Source organism: Phoca vitulina, unplaced genomic scaffold, assembly GCF_004348235.1.
Source record: "Phoca vitulina isolate PV1807 unplaced genomic scaffold, GSC_HSeal_1.0 scaffold2, whole genome shotgun sequence".
Lineage (NCBI taxonomy): Eukaryota > Metazoa > Chordata > Mammalia > Carnivora > Phocidae > Phoca > Phoca vitulina.
In genome coordinates this window covers 72,896,090-72,903,347 of record NW_022589705.1, presented here as the reverse complement: position 1 = coordinate 72,903,347, position 7,258 = coordinate 72,896,090, and positions in this window count along the sequence as shown.

The window sequence follows — 7,258 nt, the reverse complement described above, 5'->3', positions numbered from 1 at the left end:
CTTCGCCCTTCCTCCCTCCTCCCATCCTCACCCCTCCCTCCTTCCCTCCCTCCTTCCCCTCCCTCCCTCCTCCCTCCATTCCTTCCTCCCTCCTCCCTCCATTCCTTCCTCCCTCCTCCCTCCATTCCTCCCTCCTCTCCCTCCTCCCTCCTCACTCCCTCCATTCCTCCTTCCCCTCCCTCCTCCTTCCATTCCTCCCTCCTCTCCCTCTTCCCTCCCTCCTCCCTCCCTCCCTCCCTCCCTCCCTCCCTCCTCCTTCCCTCCCTTCCCTCCTCCCTCCCTCCCTTCCTCCTTCCTTCCTCTCTTCCTTCCCCCTCCCTCCTTCCTCCCTCCCTTCTTTCTTGCCTCCTTCTTCCTTCCTTCCTATGATACTTATTGGCCATTGCTGCCAGGCGCTGTGGGTGAGGAGCCAGGATCTGCATGTGGCCCTGTCTGCCTTGTAAGCTTGCAGGCTTGACCCTTGTCCTGTCCTGCCTAGACTGAGCAGGAGACAGGCTCTAGCAGAGGATCCCCTCAGCTCTGCTAGAGGCCCACTGGGGCTTCTGGCTGCCTGTACATAGAAAGGCTAAGAGTAGAATAGGATTTGGGCCCTTTACTAGAGCAAACTGGAGCACCCCCAAGCTCAGGAGAAGAAGCCCGAAGCCCCCTGTCCCTGGTGCGGTGCACCTCTCCAGGCTGTCTTGCCACCAGCAGTGACCCAGGCTGGCAGGCCCTCAAGCTGCATCCCCTGGAATGGAGGGAGCCACCAATCCTGGCTTTTCGAATTGTTGGTAAACAAGTCTACCCACCAGCCAGGCCTCAGCTCCTCGCTCCCCCACGAGGCAGCCAGCGCTGGATTTATGAGGCCTCCAAACCTCATTCAGACTAATGCAGCTTTTCATTCCAAAATAAAAGGGGCCGCTGTCTGAAAGGACAAGTGCTCCTGCATTTCATTAACATCCCCGAAAATGGCTGAGCTGGCCCAAGTCGCTGCCAGCGAGATTCATGTCTCCCACTGGCTCACAGGTAGGGGTAGGGAGGAAGAAGCCCTAGACGCCAGCCCCTCCCGGCCCCTTGGCTTCTGCTGGGGTGGGAGGAGACTCCCAGTGGTGGTCAGGCAGGCTCATTTGGACGAGTCCCCTGTGTGTGCGTTTTGTTTAGACCGATACACTCCAGCCCTCAATCCCCCCACAATCACGGTGAGTGATGAGGCCCTGGGCTCGAGTTACCGAGATTCATGATCTCCGCTTCCCAGGGAAACCACAGAGCACCGGCTTGCGGTTGCTGAGTGCAGATTCCTAGCACTTGAGTGCCCTCTGCTGAAGCCTGCCTACTGTCATCTCCCTTCAGGCTGCCCGGCGGGCTGGCTGCTGGTGGCGGCTGGACGCTGAAGCCCAGGCTCCAGCCCCTCCTCCAAGTGTCCCAGTGCCCGCCGGAGGCGCCGTGGCTATGTAGGCCTGCCCTCCGGGTGCCTCCGGGAGAGTGAGGGAACGGGCTGCCTCGCCCCTTCTCACCCCAGAGGGGGCCTGGACCAGAAGGAGGCCACTGCCAGCCCTGACCGGATCTTTGCCACCTGCCCGAGCAGGGAGGAGGAGGGAGATGCCTTTCTCAGACCCGCTCTTCACTCGCCGGCATTCTCTCCACCGCAAAGTTGGTGCAACCACAAAAGCCAAGCCTCCGCCCTTTCCAGGACACTGAGACTTGCCTCTGGGCCCAGGGACAGAAGACCCTTTCAGCAGCCTGGGGCCTTCGTCCTTCGTGCCTGTCCCAGGAAGGAAGAAACACGGCAGTGGCTGGCTGCCAGCCGAGCAAGCAACAAGCCCCGCAAAGGTTGTAGCAGCGCCTTAGATTTTTGTCGACAGTCAAGCAAGTTCATTCCCACTGAAGTCAATTCCTGTGTTTATTGTCAGCTTAACCCGCTGCTGCGAGTTATTTCTCAGCAGTGAGGGAGACAGGTAGACAAGCCACCAGAGATATGTTATTTTACTGACATGTGCATTTCAGTAATGCGGCCGCCGTTGGTGGAGGGGTAAACGACACGCGGCGATCCTGTTTGTATCTGTACATAACAACGCAGCCGCTGATGGACCGGATGCCCATGGGGCTCTGCTGTCGTAGGGGGAGGGGAGGAGGGGACAATGCCCACAGGAAACAGTCACCTCCCTGTCCTGTGGGCCTGGTTCCAGGTGTGCGGATGAGAGTCACTCACTCACTCACTCACTGAAGTCACTCAGTCATTCCCTAATTAATTTATTCATGCTCTCAGTCATTCACTCATTCATTAATTTACTTATTCAGTTCCTTACCCATTCCTCCGCTCATCCATCCATCCACCCATCCATTCATTCAATCACTTAATGTCTTGCTCAGACATTCACTCATTCATCCAATTATTCAGTCTTCCGCTTAATTACTTGCTCACTTATTCCCTCACTCCTTCACTCATTCATTTGTTTACTCATCCACTCTTCTCTTCAATCACTCAGTTGTCCACGCATTCATTCATGTATTCAGTCCTTTGCTCGATCGCCTCCTGGCTCAGTTACTCACACACACACCCACTCCTTCCCTCCCTCGCTCAGTCATTCATGCACTGCCTGCCCACCAGCCCTGGCAGACACCCACCTGCTGCTCCTGTCCCCAGCCACTTTTCAGACTGAGTCTCAGACACCATCCAACCTCTTGGGACAACCCGGGGTGCCCCCACAGTGTCCTGAGCTCCCCAGGCAGCCACCCGGGCTTCTTGGCACCTGCACAGCCCCCAGCTCTCCTATCTTCCACTGGATCACGAAATCCAGCAACCTTCAGAATCCAGCTCACACCTCTGACTGTGGCGTTGGTCCGGGCATTGGCCCTGCTAGCAAATCCAAGGCCCACAAAAACCCAGAGCCCAGGTCTGATGACGGATGTAATATTAGAGATGCCACATAATGCCACCACCCTGGGCTAGAGGAGCCCCACTTGCTTCCATTCACGTGATTGCTTCGTCCTTGAAACAACCCAGGGTTGAAGGAATGGGCTCAGAGGAGTCAAATAGCTTTCCCACAGATAACTTGCTGGGGGCGGGTGTGGCAAAAGCAAGCATGTACCTTGGCTCCGTGTGGTCGGGAGAAAGGGATGAATGAGCAAATAAATGATGTGTAAGGGAGTGGATGAATGCATGAATGAGCAAATGAATGAATGAATGCACATGCATGAACGATCCATACACAACACGGATGAACAAGTGGCAAAACGGAGCTTCTGACCCGTTTCTGGACTCCAAGCCCAATGCTCTCTCGGTTGCTCAACAATTGCTCCCCTCTATCCCACCTTGACCTTGCAGGGTAATAGCAAGAGGCAGGGGTTGGAGGGAGAGGCGAGGCAAAACTAGAGCATGAGTGGGCCAGCAGTAGAGTTTTCTGGAGGAGTGCCTCCCTCGGAGGCTGCACGGAGCCTTTCTTGTCTGCACCTGTCCCCCCGCGGGCAGGAGGCTGCCATCATCCTTTCTTAGAGAGAGAGAGCCTTGAAAATCCAATCACTGAGTGATAAGAAAATAAACAAGTGAACTTCTCCAAGTTTGCCAGACTTCCCTGCCCGAGGCCAGCGTAATTAAAGTTGATGTAGAATTTTAAAGTGGGAAAATAATTAGAGCAAGTGGTAGAAAAGAGAGAGGAAGGAAAACATTGTTTTGTTTTGTGTTTTGCTCCCTCTTAATTATGCCACAGACTGTCTCTCCCGTGGATCCCATCCCAAGTCCACCCTCCGCCAAGATTCCAGCAGGTGGTACGCTGTGTGAGCGGCAAAGGCACACCTGTGTCTCTCTGGCACGCAGGTATGGCACTTCTCTGCCTGCAAGACAGACAAGGTGGCAGGCAGCCAGGCTGGGAGTGGAGAGGAGCACGTGACCTCGACACTCAGGAGGAGGACCCAGAGGGAGATGGGGACAACAGGCTGCTGGGAAGAGATACTGCCTCCCTGCTCCAGGTCCAGAGGGGAGTGGTCCTCAACTCCGCATGATGCCAGTCCTGGGCTCTGATCTGGACAGTCCCAGCCCCCACTTCCTGGTGCGGCAGCCCCCACCTCCTGGTGCGGCACCCCCCCCCCCCCCGCCCAGATATGGCCCCTATTCCACCTTGTTCCGTCAAGAGATTTTCCGCTAGCAACCGCCCAATGTGGAAGAAAGTGTTGGTGTTTGTGCCCGGAATAGGGCTGGGGGTGGCCAAAATTCCAGCTGTAGCAGGTGCTAGAAAGCAAGCTCATCCCACATCCAAGCACTCAGAGCTCAGACATGTCTTTGCTTTGTTGCTGTTCCTGATCCCTCCTCCATGGGCAGCAAGGACGCAGTGACGCTGAGCACCAGCCTCAGGGAGCTGGTCAGAGGCAGGGGCAGCCTGGGCAGAGGAAAGCTACAGGCTCCTCTGGGGGAAGGAGAAGGGACAGATTCCTCAAGATTTCATTGAATGGAGCAGGGCTGGCCTACTTCTCTGGAAAGCATGAACTCTGGAGCCAGGCAGACTGGCCTCCCATCGGCCCTGTCTTTTCCCAGCTGAGTGCCTCTGGACAATTTACCAAATTCTGTGCCTCTGTTTCCTGTCTGTAGAATGGGGATAATAATAATATCAGCCCTGCAGGCTTGTTGTGAGGATTAAATGAGTTAACACACGTGATGTGCTTAGACTAGTACCCAACACCTGGTCAGAGTGCGTTGTACTTAGTGATTAACTCACTCTGCTGCATGGCCATGGTGGGCCTTGAATAGGCCCTGGGAGAAACCCTCTCTCTTGTAAGTGTCCAGGACGAAGGACTATGCATATACACACACACACACACACTCTCTCTCTCTCTCTCTCTCTCACACACACACACACACACACACACACGCACACACTCACACTCACTCCAGGCCTTCCAGGGTTCCCGGGGGGTGGGGAAAGGCTCAGAAGGAATGCTGTGTGTCAAGCAGATCTTCTACTCCCCTCCCCCACCCACCAACACTGCATGGAATGCCCACAGAAGCTGGGGTTGCTGGGGGTGGGGGTCTCTTTGTTCTTCTGCCATCGAGAGGAGGAGGGAAGCCTAAGGCTTATACCCCAAACCTGCTGCCAGGCTTGGACATTTCTCCAGACACCTTCCTTGCCACCAAGCCCCCACCCCTACCAGCCTGGGCTGCCTCTCGGTCCTGACATTGGCCCTGACATTGGTGATGCGCTCTCCCTGCATCTCAGTCCAGGACCTTCTCATCCCCAGGGACATTCCACGGGCCTCTGGCCTGAGAAACAATTCAGGAGATCCTATTTAGAAAGAGAACACCTACCTCTCCCTCCCCATCTGGAGCTGGGAGCCTTCGGAAGACTCAGGGGGTCTGGGGTCCCCAGGCTGGCTCTGAGGCCTAGGAGGCCTAGCTGCCTCGCTGCTAAATGCTGAGGGTGAAGGGATGCAGCTGGGGGAGGCAGCAGGGAGAGGAAATCTGGGGGGTAGCCTGGACCTGGGATGAAGGGGGGCCTTGCCGCAGAAGCCAGCCCCAGCTCTGTGCTATCTCTGAGGCACCAGGAGATCTGGGTTCTGCCCCTCAATTAATCCCAGGCTCCCACCCCCCACCTGGGTCTGGTTGGGTTGAGTTGATGGGGCCGGGCAGGAACATGTGTCAGTGGCCACAGCCTCATTTCTCTGATTTGGCTTTGTCATTCTGTTGAATCTGCCAACCAAGTCCCTTTGCTCTCCAGCATGCACGTGCATCCCTTCCAAGAACCAGGATGCTCAGAGGCACCCAGAGAAGCCCAGAGAAGCTCTGAGCAGCTTCAAGAGAGATGGGAACCAGAGAACAAGATTCTGATGCCCATTCTGGGACATGAGGGAATCTGACATGGCCCACAGGCTCTCTGTGTCGAGTGCAAGAGGGCCCCTACGTGTTGGGTCAGGGGACTTGGGTCTTTAATGGTGTCCTTAATGCCCCAGGGAAGAGAGGAGCATGACAGAGTAGCTAAAATGGGACCCCAGATGGCTTTTTACATGACTCCTCCTCCTTGGATGCCCTAGGAGAGAGCTGACGTGTGGGATGTGCCCCAGGGAGTCGGGAGCCCTTAGCTAGATGGTTATTATCTTGCTGACTCTTGTCCTGTGACCAGAGGCCAGGACAGAAGGGCAAGGGTATGGACAAGAATTCCACAGAGCGTGGTGTGGAGTTGAGGCCCATGCCTGCATCTGCACACATACCACTGAGCAAAAAATAAAAATAATTTTCCAGATAATTCAAGGGAAAACACTTTATACCAACCACACTTGCAGCTAGTTCCAAATATCTGCCCAGCTGCTCCCCTCATCCATGCATTTATTCCTTTTTACTGGCAACCCTCTATCCCAGGGAGGCCAGGAAGGGCTGAGGTCACGTGGGGAGGGCTATAGGGTCACAGGTGGAATCCATGGCAATAAATGGCAGAGGCCAAGGGGCACAGATAGGGACAGGGAGATGCAGGTGGGGATCGTGGGGTCACAGAAGGGTAACATGTGGAGAGTTTGAGGGGACAGATGAGAACTTGAGAACTCAAAGAGGGAACAAAGGGGCAAACAAGGGGTCATATCCAAAGCAGGAGCTCTTGGAACCCAAGCAAGAGTTGGAGAAAGGCAACTAGGAATGGTGGTGACCCAGGAAAGAGCAGAGGGGACAAAGTTGGGAATCCAAGAGGGGAAATATACCCTATAAAAGCAGCTCCGGCCTTGAAGAAGAGAAAAAGCCACAGATAAAGCTGATGGCCAGAAGAGAGTGGCTTCTGAGCAACCAGAATGTGAAGGCCAAGTTTAGTACCTTCTCCACCTAGGCTCTGAAGCGCTATCCACACCCCGCATGGAGGAAGCCCGGGGTGGTGTAGGCCCAGAGACCCCCTGTGTGCTAGGAGACCACCTCATCTGTGCCCCCGTGCACCTGCCCTTGAGGAGCTCCCGGGACTAGTGGGGGGACCAGGCCTGGAAGCAGAGCAGCCCGCCGGTGGGGCCACGTGCTCATGGCAGGTGGGCAGACGCCGGTGCTGGAGAAGCCCTGAGGAGGGAGAGCCCTCAGCAAAATCCAATGGCTTCCTTGAAAAGATGAGAGAGCAGTTTAAGCCCAGCGAAGCGGCCTCAAATCCAGGCGAGCGCGGCACAAGCCGCCTGCAGGATTTCCGTGACCTCTCCGTCCCTTTCCTCCACCTCACCCAGCAGCCCTGCGGTCAGGCTCTGAGTTCCCGCCCCGGCCTGCCCCCACCTCCAAGGCAGAGCTGCTTACAGAATCACCTGGGGAACTGGTTTTTAATGGCTTTATTAA